General features: G+C 40.0%; 2 long non-coding RNA genes and 1 pseudogene across 3 annotated transcripts; all 3 read right to left on the bottom strand.

Moving 5' to 3' along the window:
* Window positions 1-2,943: 2,943 nt before the first annotated feature.
* LOC121049780 lies at window positions 2,944-8,162 on the bottom strand. The gene is made up of 3 exons (XR_005801328.1): window positions 8,092-8,162; window positions 4,854-4,857; window positions 2,944-3,158 (listed from the first exon to the last, which is right to left on the bottom strand). It is a non-coding gene; the product is annotated as an uncharacterized LOC121049780 (long non-coding RNA).
* An 805-nt stretch (window positions 8,163-8,967) lies between these two features.
* Window positions 8,968-10,895, bottom strand: LOC112174237. 2 transcript variants are annotated; one of them, XR_005802423.1, is made up of 4 exons: window positions 10,758-10,895; window positions 10,621-10,674; window positions 10,328-10,428; window positions 8,968-9,475 (listed from the first exon to the last, which is right to left on the bottom strand). It is a non-coding gene; the product is annotated as an uncharacterized LOC112174237 (long non-coding RNA). The 2 variants fall into 2 exon arrangements; XR_005802422.1 differs by having other exon boundaries at window positions 8,968-9,463.
* Window positions 10,896-11,933: 1,038 nt separating this feature from the next.
* On the bottom strand, window positions 11,934-13,474 carry LOC112171190 (annotated as a pseudogene).
* Window positions 13,475-15,203: the final 1,729 nt, after the last annotated feature.

Raw genomic sequence — 15,203 nt, 5'->3', positions numbered from 1 at the left:
GCACGCGTTAACAGAATAAAAAATAAAAAATAAAATCTGATCTTCAGTAACAATTGGGTTTACTGGCACATGTTCTTCACGTGCGATGTTTATAATCGGGAAGGTCGACTAATATTGTTCTCAATGTTTATAACACATTCCCATCGCGCCGGCTGCAAACTAGAGCAGAGAGTCGGCGATTGTCGAGGGTCGTCCAAATTAAATTGCAAAATTAAAATAATCCAAATTAAATGCAAAGCCAACGAGGTCTTCCCCTCCAATTCTTCAGCAAAATTCCATATCTGGAGTCGTATGGTGGCCGGAGTACCGCGACCCGGTGGGTCTCCAACGTATGAATCAGAATTGACTCCAACGATCGACGACGTCCATTCAAACACAGAATTAAGTCGAGAATCTTGAAGAGCTTCTCAGCAACCTCTGGCTGATGCTGATGGCCTCGGCGACGGTCAAGTAGAAAAGCTAAATTGCGTTTTTAGTAGGTTGAGTCAAGACTTTTTGTCCAATACTGTTTGAAACTGACGGTAATGGTCTAACAGATCATCCAATGGCTGAGATCTCTTAGTCGCTTAGGGGCAACCAGATCTCTTGACACCACATCAGGTGACCCCCCACCTGGATGGGTACAGTGGCGGAACTTGAAACTTCTCTTTGAGGGGGCCAAAAATTTCGATACATTTTTTTTTTCCAATTGAAATTTACTATAAAATTCAAATACAAACAAATATTGAATAACAAGAAAGGAAAACTATTTTTTCTTCATTTTCAAAGCCATATATCAAGCATGCATTAATATTATCCTTTAAATGCACTCATTAATTTATATTTTATAGAATTCTATAAGATGTATTATAGTTATCTGTTTATTGCAATAATTAATGTTAAAAAATTTAATTTGAGGGGGGCCATAATTATAAATTTTAGTCAAATAACTTTTAATTATGATAAAAATACAAGCCTACCAATAAAATAATTTCATTTTCCAAAATAATTTTTGGGAGGGGGGGGAGCCAGGGCCCACTCCGGCCCCCAAATAGTTCTGCCATTTGGTGGGTAGGAGTGAGCTGGAGGAATCTTTAGATGCTAGGCGGTCAGTTGCAAGGTGCCCCAACGTCGTCGTTTTGTACGAGTACTTCTGGCGCGAGGACGAGGACACGTGTTGGCTCATAGGCTAGTGTTGTGCTCAAGAGGAAACCTTCCTTATAAACTAAGCTTCTAATCCTTCTATATAAACTGAAGCCCTAAGTTTCTGTAAACTATAGCCCTAAGTTTCCAAACCCTTCAAAACCCTAGCTCGTCTTCTTTCCAGAAAAAATTCTATCCATCAAAACCTAGCTACTCATCTTCTTTCCATAAACAAATCTTTCCGAAATCAAGAAAAGCAAGAGAAGATCGAGAAACATGCAGAAAGAATTTCCGATGGAGGAGAGCAGAGGCAATCAACTTCCTGGCCAGAGGTTCTGCCCCATGGAAGATGAACTAGTTCTCTTCTACCTCAAGCCCATGTTGAGCGGACAGATCGTGCCCGGCAGAAACCGCGTGGTGTTCGACTGCGACCTCTACGGTCACCAAGAACCTTAGGAGATATGGGAGGCCTTCAAGACCAAAAGACCACACGACTTGAGGCTCAACAAGAACATTTACTTCTTCACCCAACACAAGAAGATGAGTTCCACAGCCAAGCGCGTACGCTGGAATGTTGGAAGTGGCACCTGGAAGGGCGATGACTTCGGCAAGCCAGTACGATCTGTTGAAACAGGTCGTGTTGTTGGCTTGAAGAAAAGATATACTTACAAGAACGATGACTCGGTTCACAACGGCTGTTGGATCTTGTATGAGTTCTACCTTGATCAATCACTCAAAGACAAGAAACAAAAGCTGGAAGACTATGTTCTTTGTCTACTACGAAAGAATGGTGAACCCAAAACCAAGATCGAAAAGAAAAGAAAGCAACGTGAAGAGGAAGAGGTTCTTGAAAACAATTATGCCTTTGATGATGGAGAAAAATCGAAAAGGGAGCAACAAGAGTTGCTTGAGCCACAAGCGAAGCGGCAACGAACGGTGTCATCCATTGGTAATGCACCACTAACAATGCCATCAGAAGTTGATGCTGCATTCGCAGCTAAACTAAAAGAGTCATTGGAATGCTTTGAAGATGATAATGCACCCTCAGAAGCTAGAGCAATTGGCTTTGAAGGTGGGGAGAATGGTGGACTCCAACAATTAGCAGCCGAGGTGCAATCAGGCCCTTCATTTGTAGACGATCATGGAATATTTAATCCGCTGCCGGAGGAAGACTTTCTCTTGGCGGAAATGTTAGAAGAAATGGGTATGGTGGACATGGAAGAACTAGTTCTTATTAATGGTAAGAGTATTAATATAGATGTGGCAGCTGAAGAAAACGTGGAAAACAGCACCCTTCTCTCTGCTCCCACATCATCCATGTCTGCAGCCTATGATGGTTGCAATGATATGCCATATTTATCCTCGAAAAATGGTTGCATTGATAGATCTGGAAGCAATAATGTTTGTGGAGAATATATTGGCTTTCAGGATGGTGCGTACTGGGTTGAGTCTTTGGTGGAGGTCCCAAGTACTGTTGAGCAACAAAAGATAGCTGATGAAGATTGTTCAGATTGGTTGGAGTCAATCAATTTTAGTCCTGAGGAGAACAACTTCCTTTTTAGTGAAATGCAATGGTGATCGTAGCTGATATTGGCATGAAAATTGCCTAGCTGTTTAAGATTAATTGACAACAATGTCAGTAAATTTTGTTTTAGTTTGTTGTATGTATGAACGCGTGGTACTCTTTCCTTTGGCCGGGGTTTTATCCCAATTGGATTTTATCCGGAAAAGGTTTTAACGAGGCCACATATATTTGCGTTCTCTCACTTTTGTAAGAAAGTCTAGTATTAATGAAATCTTCAGACCTTCATAAAAAAAAAAAAAAAAAAAGAGTCTACATTTCATATTCAACTATAAAAGCTTTTATTAGACTCCAAATCGTATTTCCTGCTATTGGCTAAACTCAGTAGGTGCAACCGTGCAACATTATTTGCGAGGAAATGTTTTGTTCTCTTGATGTCACCTCAAGAAGTTAGCAGATGGCATGGTAACTAATCTGAAGATTTATGCAGCTAGTCTTAAAAAGATTATTCAAACTGACATCACCTAGTACTTGTATTAGACTACTGTTGATGGACTACCAATTGCTAACCCTCAACTACTAAAGGAATTGGACTGGAAGGTGATAAAAGAAGTAAAATTCTCAATTCATGCAAAATATATTTCCGATCATCAAACCCATTCCTGTAATAGTCTACATTCCTCACTTCCCCGTCTTCTGGTTCTTTGGGGGGATGCAATCTTTACACTTAAATCGGGTTTACGGAGGACTGCAGAAGACTTCAAGTTTGTTAGATTGCATAAGCGTGGGTGCCTAGTCAATGGAGCTCTACATTGGCTAGAATAGAAAACCCCCATTTTGTACGGATTCTTCATACGCTGCTCATTAATGAAACTAAAACTCCCAAATGGAAACATCGATGATTGAAAACTTCCCAACCTTACAGACAACAACATAATGCGGTTGTATGACTTGTATCATTTTCTAAACAAATCTGTTAACGTTAGTGACCAAGGGGGTCTCTAGTTAGCTTTAGAGAGAGAGAGAGAGAGTGACACGAGATGTATAGTGGTTCGTCTCCCGCCTTAGCGGGAAACTACGTCCACTAGAATGTTACACTAGTGTGTTGAGCCTTGCGGCCCAAAGGGATTACAAAAGATGTAATGGGATTGTTTGAGTTGTGGGAGGAGGCATTCCTTTTATAGGGGAAGGAGGCTCCCTTATTTACATTTTCTTAGATGTGGGACTCAAAGCTACTATTCTAGTCTAGAGAAGCATATTGTGGAGGCAACTTGGCAAGGCCGGGAAGCCACCTTCCCGGCTACGGATTTGCGACTTCCAGATACCATAGCGTAGCTTGAACATAGGGCTACAAGATGCAAGTAGCGGTTGGATCCCATGAGGGTGTTGTTTATGCTTAGTGAGGTAGCAAACTAGTCTTGCTAGTAGAGGTATCTACAAGTCTCCGAAGTCCCCGAGTAAGATAAGTTTCTTGGTTGGGGAGTTATAATCATGAAGTCATCAAGCATAAACGTCCGAGAGGCGCCTAGCCCCTACAAGTCCCTGAACTCCGTAAGCAAGAAGGGACTCTTTTAGCCTACACAATGAGACAAAAACGCGCATATGTAGAATGCTTGTTGTATTGGTTACCGCTCGTATTAATGGAATGCGAAAAGAATTCGTTTTGTTGCGAACAACAAATGGTAGAAGAACTCAATATTCCATTAATGTGTACGAACATGTAAAATATTGGTAGTTGTATATGTGGATCTTATGGCCATATAACACGCACAATAGATAGTGGCAAATGTAATGGGTGTCTATATAAATTTGTGGGAGTAGTCCCGGTGACATGGTATGAAGCGTTTGTGAACTTGGGGCTTAAGTAAAGCATGTTGGACATGATCAAGCAAGTTGGGTGTAGTTGAGTGTGTAGGCGTTGTGCGATCATGCGAGGCGTGGCCCAAGCGCAAGTCGTGGCCATACTCGATACCCAAGCGAGTCGTAACCCGAACAAGTCGTTTATCCGAGCATGTTTAATTAAGTCGTAAGTGTCACAAGCTTCTAGATGCATGTCACAAGTAATTGAATTTAAGCATGTATGTGTGTAGCATGTACTTGTAGTAAAGTTCCTAATAACATTTTGTAGGCATGCTTAAGGGTCATGGAGACATGTATAGTCATGGCAAAGGCTCTATTTGCAAGAGCATAAGAGATAAGATATAGTGACTTATCTTGTATCGATTTGGAGGCTAGCGGAGTTATCCGAGCATGACGCTCCATTGTTCCAACAAAGTACCTTACTTGAAAGGTGATGATTTCGCTAATTGGAAATGTGATCGGTGATTATATCTCCTTGAAACAAAATAGGTGATTAGTACATGAGTATGTAAACTCAACACTAGTATTTTGTATATACATGTTGCATATGTACTTCGATAAACTTGTAAGCAAAGTGTATAAGCAAAGTAGTGGTAATGATAACGAATGGCATGCTGCATTTGTGTGCTTCTAATGTGATTATCAAGTAGGTACCGAGTTAGACGTATTTTGAATAAAATCATCATGTATGTAGGCATTGGAGTCTATACATAAGATCAATGTAGTGCAAGCATTATATGCCAACTTAGGCTTTTTGAGGATGGTCATGTTACATGAGCCATTGAATATGAGAAAGCATGAAATGATCTGTACGAGTAGACATTTAATCAATTATCAATGACAATTAAGTAGGAAGCCCAGATCATGTGTGGAGGGCTATGTACTGATGCGTAATTGTAACTATAATAGAATAGTTGGAGCAAGCAAATAAGTTTAAGTGCAAGCTAGCTATGTGTGAGAGTTGATCGATGAATATGTTCAATTAACTAACATGGCAGAAAGAACATGCAAGTAGCAGAGTACATTCAAATAAGTTATATGTGTGTTGTGGTGCGCAGAAGCAAACAAATACATGGTCTCGTGTCATTAAATTGGAGCAAAGAAGATCATGCATATATTTGAAACATGACAAGTAGTATTTCAATGGTTCTTTCCTTTGCAAGTGTACAGTATACTATATAATATATAGATGCCTGGTCATGCCTAAAACATGAACTCATATTATATATGTCAAGATTGGAGAACGCCACCGAGTGCCAAGAGCACGTTTGAAAATGTAATTTTAAGTTTCCAATAAGTTGGGTGCAGACCGCAGACACAAGTATGAATGCACAGCAAGTCAGCAAGCATGTATATATTTGAATGGCGAAGGCTTCAAGAGATAAACATGACTTCATAGAGAAAAGGACTTAGCTTTTCGTAAATTGGAGATATGGCAGCGCTCGAACATAGCAGAGAATCCAAGGTGGATGTCTGATCGTGGTTGAGAGCATAGAGGGAGGAACGAGGAATGTTGGGTGCAGAGAGTAAATCTGGGAAGCGAGCAGAGTGTATCGCTGGATGAATTGAAAACCGCTGATGAGGTGGTCCGGTTGAGCGCCGCTGCAAGTTTGAGCATCGCTTCATAGAGTACATGTCTCTGCACCCAAGACTGGCAATGTGTGATGATTGAAGGGCATGAGGTTAGCGATTGGTGGAGCTGTGGCCAGCGGGTCAGAGGAACCATAGCTGGCGGGTCAGCGATGCTATGGTGAGCCTAGCAGCTGGCGAAGCTGTGGCTAACGGTAGTTGGCTAAATGATCATGGTCAGCGGAGTGGAGCTTTGTGACACCAGAGGATCTTGGATGGCGGAGCCGTTGGCCAGCGGAGCTTTGATACCAGCGGATGTTTTGATGCTCAACGAAGAAGACGTCTTGTTTTGACATCAATGGAGCTTGGGCATCAGCTAAACTTCAATGCCAGCGAAGGTTTGACGCTCAACGAAGGAGAGGTCTTGCCAGCGGGAGCGGGGCTTTGCCCAGCGGTTGATTGCTGGCGGTACGTCCGCTAGCGGTGTCCAGTGATGGTGTGAGCGGTAATCTCTGCTGGAGCTAGCGATGGTGCTCGGCAGAGCTCAGCTAGCGGAGCTCGTTGATGGAGCTCTGGTAAGCGGTAGTCGAGTTTGGCCGGCGAAGTTTGCTGCCGAAGTTTTGCCGCTGGGATTTGCTAGCGGGAGATGGCCGGTGGACTGCTCTGCATATGGTGCGCCAAAGATTGGCGGTGTACAGTGTGGCGGAAGATTTTCCGTCAGAGGTTGGCTAGCGATCCGTTTCCGGTGGAGGATGGCCTACTGGCGGTAGCAGTAGAGCTTGGTGGCGGTGCCTAGCGGAGCAGAGGAAGTTGGGTGGTGATGTCCCAGCGGTGGAGAGGTGATGATGGAGCTTTGGATCATCAACGGAGCATGAACGGCGGAACTGCTCAGCGGAGGAGAAGTTCGGCGGAGCTCGTTGATGGAGCTAGTGGGTTGTCCGGCGGAAGGGCTCGCTGGAGGAGGAAGCTTGGTGTTTGGAGCTCAGCGGAGGCGCTGGCCGTTGGTGTTGACGATCGATCGAGAGAAGAAGCCTGGGTGCCCAGAGAAGTTTTCTGGGTGTCCAGAGAAGATTTGCCGCCAAGTTTCTTTTTTTTTTTATTTGAATAGTTCAGCGTTGACTTTTTCATTTCCAGCGTTGACCAAGCGTGACCAACACTTTGCAAGCATTGACCAACCATCTCCGGCGTTGACCAGCCTTGACCAGCCCATGCGTTGGTGTTTTGATCAGTTTCAGCCAGTTTTGACCATCCCCTGGGCGTTGACCACTGTTGACTAGCCTTTTAAGATGCAAATCTCTGGTTTTACCGCTGAGGTATTGTTGATCATGCCTTGGCAAAAGTTGCCGCCAAGAAGCACAAATTCAAACATGAACTCTCTGGGAACCAATGAAGACTCAAGAATGACTAAAGAGAAACGGGTGACTGATGAATTTGAAATGGCTCAAAGAAGGAGGGAAGAATTTCTTTGAGTTCCGCTAAGCAGACTTAGCTCATGGAAGGTGACGAAGCCAATGTGTCGGCTTCCCACAGACGGCGCCAATGTTAACGTTAGTGACCGAGGGGGTCTCTAGTTAGCTTTAGAGAGAGAGAGAGAGAGTGACACGAGATGTATAGTGGTTCGTTTCCCGCCTTAGCGGGAAACTACATCCACTTGAATGTTACACTAGTGTGTTGAGCCTTGCGGCCCAAGGGGATTACAAAAGATGTAATGGGATTGTTTGAGTTGTGGGAGGAGGCATTCCTTTTATAGGGGAACGAGGCTCCCTTGTTTACATTTTCTTAGATGTGGGACTCAAAGCTACTATTCTAGTCTAGAGAAGCATATTGTGGAGGCAACTTGGCAAGGCCGAGAAGGTGGCTTCCCGGTGACGGATTTGCAACTTCCAAATACCGTAGCGTAGCTTGAACATAGGGCTACAAGATGCAAGTAGCGATCGGATCCCATGAGGGTGTTGTTTATGCTTGGTGAGGTAGCAAACTAGCCTTGCTAGTAGAGGTATCTACAAAATCCAAATTACGCTCTCACAATCTCTCTTGATTAAACATAACTACGAACCTCAACATTTGGTTTTCAGATTACATTGATAAGTAGCAATTATCGGAGAAGTAGCAGGGATTCTCCGCAATCCAATTGTCATTGACAGTCAACTTTGTTGCACTATACATCTGACACACTTTATATTTCTGTACGTGTAGCTTCAATTGGTATAAGAGTAATTGATAAGCTGCCCTGTTCTGTATATCCTCTGGATGAAGCAACCTTATGTCTCTAATTACAACTGTGTCTATAGTCACCCTGGTTAAAGTCCCGAAATCAATTAGTTATATAGCCACATTATAAGAACAGAACTATAAACACAAGTGAGAGGAATTGTGTATAAAGAAAACTAGACATTGATCATTGTTAGTTACCACAAGTTAGCATTGCACTAAACCATGGTCAGTGTGAGGTACTATCTTGTGTCGGAAATCTAGACTTCTTAATTATTATTGATTCTCATGCTCGTTATATTGTCTTATTACTGATATTACTTCAAATGTTGCTTCGTCTACACCCTTTATTTATGCTTTTGCATAGAAACATAAACAATGCAACAACCCAAAAGGTAAAAGTGTAAGTAGGTAATGTTCTCTTTCGTAACAATCTAAAATTGTACATTGTTATACAGTTAAATGTATAATATTGACTGCCTACCACATTTCCATTGGCATCACCATAAGAGAGGAACAACATAAATGCTAACAATAAATTGCATACTCGACCACCCTGGAGGGGGGGGATTGGTTTATTGACAAACTGACAGATTCTATAAGAAATTGACCTAAGGCAGTCAAATAGAATTTAAAATGCATCAATCATGAAGATTTTTACATAGAGCCAATAATGTATTATAGGGCATGAAAAAGCAATAGAGGTGTGTACCTGGTGACATATCAGAAGGTTGAAATTTCAAGTTGCAAAACTGTGTCTTGTGCATATCATCAGCTTGGAACAGAGGCAATTTTGAGCCAGTTATGTTGCATGCAACTGCTTTTTTCCTTCTTTTGCAATTTTCCAGCTAAAACACACTCCACTTTTAGTTTTTTAGAGCATCATCTCTTAAATTTCTAAGCCAATCATATACAGATCAACTATAAAATAATGCAGAAGAAACCCTCAGATCTTTGTAGAATCTCTCCTACATAGGATAAGCAATTTACTAGGATTAAGTGGAAAGACCATCTTCATTTGAAACTAACCATTAAATGGATTCAACTTCTTACTTCTATGAGGAAACATCCTGAATGATTATGCTGGCCATCTTTTTCCATCACCTTATCTGTTAAACAGTATATCTTATCCCTCAACTCAGTCAAGGTTTTTTGTCCAACGACCAAGAATCCTTGGGTCTGCAAGCAAAACTAGTTTCAGTTCAGGTCATCATTGCTTGATAATGATTGTGAGAGAAAATCACTCTCCTACATTGATTTCCTCTCCATAATCAAATCTGATTGTGTAACTGTAGATTAGTTTTTAATATTTGTATTTATAGCATTGAATTATGTTGGTAACAGTAGAGCAGATCTTAGCTATATAATGGTACAATTGTAAACATATAGATCAATGAAAATCATATTTAACAATGATTTATTACAGGGGATAATACCATTAATAAGTAAATAAAAAGAAGTGACAAAAAAAACAGAAAAAAAATTTCACAAGCCTATTCAATGACTTTTTTTTGTTTTTCTTTAATTGCTATAGGATATGAAGTTTTGGAAACATAGCTCAGCCACAAGGCTTATCACAACCCTACACCCAACAACCTGGCTAGTTAAGAGCTTAAGACCAACTCCAAATTGAAAGGAGAGGTATTGGTTGTTGAGGATTTACTCAGACGTTCCATCATTACAGATACCATGGTTTTGCAATCTCTGTATAGGAAGTCAACAGTGCAATCTGCAACTAAGTTCCCATCCAAGGTTATGAATGGAATCATCTTCAGCCAGCCAGATTTAAGAACAGATATCTCTTTGGAGTTGGTTAATGTTTGAATCCTATAAATTGTGTGAATTCCTTTCTTCTTTTCTTTTTTAACAATATATAGCATATGGGTTGCACTTACACACATATACTCGCAAATAAAGCGGGAGCCCAAAAAAAATTTGCAAAGAATTATTATTTTGACTAGTAATAATTACACAACCGACAAATAAACCCCAAACCAAAAGCTATTTTATTTGCTTCAGCAAGAGAACAGAAAAGATAGATACCTTGATCCAGTTTTGCACATTATGGTAAACATCAATGGAAAGGGCAACTTCTGGATGGTGTACAGGTATGCAATCCTGAATGCTGCAGTTTACCTGTGTTTCTAAGGGGAAAAAAGAAAAGATGACCAACCATCTGAGGAGTCAGGGTCAGCAAATCACATATAACTTCATGTACATCAGAAACCAAAGAAATTAAGATAGGCAAATGAAATTTCTTCATCAAAATGACCACACATTAAAAGTCTAGGTAAATTCTTCATAAGTCGTAAAGCAGATACTATGTTCATCATCACCTGTGATTCTGATTTAAGCTGCTGCCATTACAAGAGTTCATTTTCCCATTTGCCCTACAGGAATGCACTATAATTAGACTTCAATTTTAGCTGGAAAATGACATTTATTAAACATTGAAAAGAGATTCAACATTTACCATGATATTTTCTAAAGACAGCCTGCTAGATTAATAAATTCCATGTTAGCATCTTCATCCATTCATACCAACTCATGAACTCCAAAATCACCTTGAAAGTTCAGTTGGGCACCACGCTTCACTTCATAAATCTATCCCTATCCAAAAAAAAAAAAAATGCTTTGGAGTTCCAACGTGTCACTCTTGTAATTATTTTACTGGGCCAGTACGAGGAATAGCTTTCTCCTCTGCCACTGTAAGCATATTCTTCCCCAGCCTTTCCTGTGTTAAGGTTAAGTACTTTGTTAGTACTCAATAATTAATACTGTTCATCCAATAAAAAAAATAGTCAGAGGAATATGCAGCTATATAGCCTATATTTGACAGTATCAACAAGGGATTTTTAATTCTTATATCAACATGTCAAAGCAGTCTTACTGTTTAATGAATTTCTTTAGCCATCTTGATATGTATTGCGTTCTAGCATAATATTCATCTTCCTGCAAAAATAATTTGGTTGTGACTAACGTGAAGTGAAATGTGGAAAGGCAATCATGATAACAACAAAAGATTCAAATACATCCAGTAAAAAAACAAATTTCTATTTCTTTTGCCAACTCAATGAAATTCTATTTAAAAGAACCTCTTTACAGTGTGAGCAACCCAAAAAAAAAATATACAAAAGAAATCTTGGTATATGTTGATAGCAAAAGAAATCAAACTTGAGTATGAAGTTTGCTAAATCGGAGCTTCAAAAACAGCTTGCATGAAGATAAAATTGAGTTGCCCCATACATTTTAAACAGACTTGAGGCCCCCATCTATCTCCATCAGAGAAACTTGCAAAGACGAGTTGCTGCTATAAAAACTACCGATGATTAAAGATAAAAGAAGATCTTACCCAATAAGATGATAGCTCTATAATCAAACCAATCTCAGACGAAATATCCTACAAAAGTCAAAAGCCAGTTAATACAAAATTGCAAACCTAGAGAAATATACTTGCATGCAGAAATTATAGCTTATGTGCAATACATGACTAATACAGTGCTTGATATATGTGAGTGCTCAAGATAAGAACTTTTATGTATTAAGCAGGCATTTATCCAAAACTTTAGGAGTGTCACACATACACTTACTAGAACAACGACTCTTCTAGCGGGTAAGTCAACTACTGGCTGTACGAAGGAAAGAAAGATTATATCTTGGCAACACAAGAGATGTCAGTTCAGAAATGCCATCCCCTAGCACGCCAAATTCTCTGTGTCTTGTCAAAACGACAACCAGCTTTAATCTTCAAGTATAGCTTATAAGCCCTCTCTAACTTATTTGAAGCAAGAAGTTTGTTACTTAGTTTGCTATAGGTAAGCCTGCTTGGGCAAAAACCTTTTTGTAGAGACTCTTCCATGACAAGTACAGCATTTTCAAGCTGCCCAATGTTGCAAAGTCCACTGATTACATACTCATAAACTTCGATATCAGAAGCATATCCACATTCCTGCATCTCTTCCCAAATGTTTAGCAACATTCCACATTTACCAAATCTAGAAAGGCGCATAAGCAATAGCTTATAAGCAGTCAATGATATTCTACATCCGACCTTTCTTGCTTTCTGGTAGATCATCATAGCAGCATATGGTTGACCATAGCTACATAGGGGTTCCATAAAAGAGGTTATAGTCCCCGTAGTAGGAACAAATCCTCGACTTAACATCTCATCAAACATCTCCAGTGCATCCGCCACTTTCCGGGCTTTAAGGAAACCAGCAATCAATTTGGTATAAGTATCAACATTTGGATCGCAAGCATTACTCGACATACTCTTGAAGTAGTTTACACATTCATCAATATTCGCAACAGAGATGAAGTTAGAGATCATTGCATTGTATGTAATGTTGTCTGGCACGCAACCTTTCCCCTTCATGCTCTCAAAAATCTCAACTGCATCGTCAATCCGATCAGCTCTTCCTAGACCCTCAAGAATGTAACTGAAAGTTGCACTATCAGGACTAAACCCATCTGCTACCATTGCTTCCAAAGTCCTCTCCATCTCACCAACTCTACCATATTTCGACCACCCACCAATAACAATGTTATACGTAGTGCCATTGAATCGCACTTCCCCTTCACAAAATTAAGAAACGAATTTGCAGCCACTACATGAGACCGCTGACACAGACACTGCAGAAGCACATTCAGACACTCAGTATCGCAATCCAACCCAAACTCTGCCGAGTTTCGGAACACTTGGATTACTTTCGAGACATGTCCAGCCCTCACAAAACTATCCATCACAATCGACACAGTCTCCAAATCGAGACGTATGTCTTGGCTCCTCATGCCATTCAAAACTTCCATCATATAATTAAAGAACTTTCTTCTACCCAATGCTTTGAGGATTATATGGTATGTATGAACATGCTTAGCTACATTTGGCTTCTTAATCGCCCAATTAAAAAACACAAGCATTGCTTCACCGCCTAAACAACCTCTATTCACTACTTGTGCAACAACATCAACGCTCAAATCCACACCAACATTGTCGAGCGCATGCTCAATTACAGCTATACCCTTCAATTTCTGAAGAAAAACCCCACGTAATTTCTCGTCGGGCATTAAAAACCCATCCACAGCCCTAACAGATTCTACCTTCTTATTCGAATCAGTGGGGTCAAATTGTTTTGGAGGTAAAATTTGATGGGGGATTGGTAACAGAACAGAGAGCTGGTGAAGAACAAAAGGTTCGTCATGAGAAGAAGACTGGTTGGGATTGAATTTGACATATTCATGTTGGGATTGAGCATTAAGAGTTGAAAAGAGAGACGAAGAAATTGGTGAATGAAGGTGAAGCATTGGGTAGTACCTGGCTCTGCTGCTGAGAGATGGCAGCGATGATAGGACACGGCGTGAAGTGCCCTGAAATGCCATGAAAATGGAAGTTGGACCGGAGAGAGAGAGAGACTCAGACTAACCAAATTCAAGTGTAAATTTTCTTTTATAAACTATTTTCTTCCAAAGGTCTATAATGATTCACTGATTTCACAACGGGAATCAGTATTATATATGTAACTCTCTACCACTGTATCATCATCCTTCTTTCTAAAATCAGTCCAGGAAACCTTCCAAATCTTGAGCAAACTTTGCCTGCAAGAACATCATAGGGGGAAGGAGTAAGAGAGATTATGTTAACAAAAAGACATTGTCTACAATGCCACTAACACAAGAATGAGGCTATCAATTTAAAAATTAATAAAAATAAAAAATCCGAAGAATGATAAGTAGCAGTAGCCAAGGGGTTGTTTAATTCCTCAAGTACGAACATAGATGGCATCATGTCAAATCCACAACTAAGAATCATGTGGCATGAATGACAAACATATAAAAAGAACTCCATACACCTAATCATGATATAGTTGGTCAGTTCTCACAAAACTTATTTGCTGCTCCGCAAAACCTAGAATAGAAGGCATAAAAAGTTGGAAAGAGAAAATCAACAAACTAAGTAGTAGCTGACAAGAATAATATAAGAAATTTTGGGTGTGCAGCTGAATTGTTAGTATGGAATGAAGTCTGCAGTCTTAGTACAAAAAGAAGTGTCAAACACTAAGTAGATATGAGACAAAACTGTGGGTAGTATCAACATGTATGGTCATGGTCCTTTAGTGGTTTAAAGTTTTCTGACTGCTGCCATCATCAAACGAGAGAAAAAAAAACTTGGTGAAAAATCAACTCATTTCTACCAGGTTTTCTACAGATAGTCAGATACTATATTTCTGAGTTGACCTATTGTTATGCATATCCCATTCAACTACATGCACCAATGCTTATTGTTAATAGTGAAAACACACATATTTTGAAGGGGAAATGACAAATAACTCGCTGTCTCAATAGTTCTCTTTGCAAGCAAAAGCGTCAAGAAGACGGGAACCATTGCGGCACATAGATTAAGATGTTTATATACTCTTGCATATAGCGCCAAGTTTTTGTCCCAATACCAGAAGCTTAACTACAGGACCATACTACCTGGGCTTCATATAGTTCCCATGAAAACAAAGGATGAGACCAACAACCAAGAAATAAGGGTATTGGGAATACCTGAGATTAAACCTGAGCCTATCAATTTCAATTCTTCAGAGCAAAAGAGTACAATGCATCTAATAGCAATCCAGATAAAAGAATAGAACGGTTCAAAAGATTATAAACATGTGCCAGGTTAAAACGTACAGCCATAGGGTCATAGCCTAAAGCCCTAATCCATGATGAATAATCAGTATTACTAAAAGCTTGAATTCCCAGAGTCTAACATAATATTGGAGAACCTCAAAAACCTTTTACTTCACAAAACTTGAAAAATCACTATCAGATTTAGAATCAGAATCATTATCAAAACTTTTAGGTTGGTATTGACCTCATTGCACGATCAACTTATAAAAAAAGTCAGAAATCTAAAATGGCGAAAGTGAGGTTA

Source organism: Rosa chinensis, chromosome 6 (assembly GCF_002994745.2).
Source record: "Rosa chinensis cultivar Old Blush chromosome 6, RchiOBHm-V2, whole genome shotgun sequence".
NCBI lineage: Eukaryota > Viridiplantae > Streptophyta > Magnoliopsida > Rosales > Rosaceae > Rosa > Rosa chinensis.
This window is presented reverse-complemented; position numbering and strand designations above follow the sequence as displayed.